This window comes from Rhinoderma darwinii, chromosome 1 (genome assembly GCF_050947455.1).
Source record: "Rhinoderma darwinii isolate aRhiDar2 chromosome 1, aRhiDar2.hap1, whole genome shotgun sequence".
NCBI lineage: Eukaryota > Metazoa > Chordata > Amphibia > Anura > Rhinodermatidae > Rhinoderma > Rhinoderma darwinii.
In genome coordinates, this window is record NC_134687.1 from 68,191,345 (window position 1) to 68,193,599 (window position 2,255).

Consider the following 2,255-nt stretch of genomic DNA (forward strand, 5'->3'; position numbering starts at 1 on the left):
CCATTGTTTTTGTTTTTTTAAAACATCTTATTCACACAAATGCATTTCATGTCCGTGTGCTGTCCGTTTAAATAACTGACCGCACACTGACCAATTCAATGGGACTATTCACACATCCATATTTTTTGCACGTCATGTTCTGGTCCACCCATTGAAGTCTATGTATTCCTGGAAAAAAGGGACAGCACATGGACAACATCTGTGTGCTGTATGCTTTTCAGGCATCAGTTGCTAAAGTAATACAGGGAAAAAAAAGTAAAACCAGGAAGCACTTTCAGAAGACAAACACGGACGAGAAAAACGAATGACACAAAGAAACCACACTGACGCAACATGGACAGTCATATGCATGAAAAACTGCCATTTTGGGTATATGCCCCTGCCACTAGGAGGCTGATACTAGGAAAAAAATTAAAAATTGTTGGCTCCATCCAGTGGGCTATACCTTCTGTTACACCAAGCTACTCCGTTTTAGCCTAGTGTCCGTAGGAGGCGGGCATGACCTGCATACAGTTTCAGTTTCACATTGCAGGGGGGTCGTCAGCATGTACGCCAAATTAGTTGCATCTCCCTACAGGCACTGGGTGGAGTATTTTCCCCTCCTTTTAAGTCACCCAGCCCCCAGTTGCTGCAGAATTTCCGATAAACCCACTATATAGAGAGACCAGCGAAGGGGTGACCAGGCGTTCTCCCGAAGACGCCAGATGGGTAAGTGCTACGTTTTCCACCTCGGACGTCTTAGCATCTGACCCCCCCGCCCCCTTTGATGTCCCCCCTGGAATGCTGTGTTTTTTGCTGTGGCAGGGGCTGTTTGTTTCTATATTGCTGTACTGGGCTGTTGTCTGGGTCCCCCTTTCCTTCCGTCTCCGGCTTCCTCTGCTTCTCATTGGTCACAGGGTGGGCTCTTGTCACATGGTCTTGGCTTCCAATCCCCTTGCAGAGTGGTCTGTTTCCTGTGGGAGGAGTTTTCTCTTCTTCCTGTTCCACCAGACACTAGTATATCTCTCTCAGCAGCGATTTATATTTTTTCCTTTCCAGCGAGGCATCCTAACAGCTTACTCAAGCAGCAACGGCAGCATCGTTCACTTGTCGGTGGGACACCGCACCCAGCGTCGGGTAAGCTAGCCTGTCGGCTATATTTTGTTACTTCAGGGCTTTTGCCATTTCACCTCCTGTCTACAAGGGGAAAAGCAAAAAAAACCTGTCCCCACCTCCTGCGGGGAATATCACGCATTTGCTTGCACTGAGTTCAATTCAAAGTTCCCAAGTAGCCAGTCTGACCCCATCTGCACTCGATGCCTGTTACCCAGACCCTCACTGGACACTCGGACCACCGCTACTAGTGTCTTCCCCCAGTATGGGCGCCTGCCCTCACCCAGGCCGTAGAAAACCTTGACCGCCTCTCACAGGGAATGGTGGCAGCCTTAAACTTGCTGCCTGAGCAGATTGCTTCCCAGTTAGCCAAGCCCTCCTTCCATGAGCGCTCGCCAGGCATGCCCCGCAAACAGTCCAGGAAGTCTCATAGGACATACTTTTACGTTTCCCGCCATACAGGAGCTTATCAAGGCGGTCGGAGATATCCTGCAAATCCCTGAGGACGCTCCTGGTTCATCTCCAGAGCACATCTCAAATTGTGCCACCGCTAGGAAGATTTGCCTTTCAGGAGCCCAGGAAAGCTGGGTAACTCACACAATGCAAGGGCATGTTCATGAGATGCATTTTAAAGGCGACAGATGTCCCCCTCTAGTTTTCCCTGACCATAAGGGGTTTGGCAAACTCTTTAGAAGGGGAGTGAAAACACCTGGACCAGCCTTTGCCCACACCCAAAAGGATGAATGTCATGTTCCCCTTAAAAAGACAAATGCGTCTCTAAGTGGTTGACCTGTCTATTAGTGGATCCTGTGGCTCAACTGAGACAACTAATCTGCCCATAGTGGGTGCTGCTTCTCTTAAAGATCCCATTGATAAGAAGGTGTATTTTATGGCCAAGGCTGCCCTCCGGCCATCATTTCCAGCTTCTTGGGTTAGCAAAGCCTATGTAGTCATGGCAAAGTGGCTCAACAGGTCTATTGCTGATCCAAAGTATCACTGTGATGTTTCCATTGAGGTGGCCCGCCACACCGCTATGGCTAATGTGGCGATCTGCCGGGCTATCTGAATTTGCACCAGGAATTCTGAACCGTCTCCAAGAAGGCTGTCTTGCGTGAGTTCTCGTCTTTACTCGGGCCATCCACACTCTCATCCAGCAGGGGGTC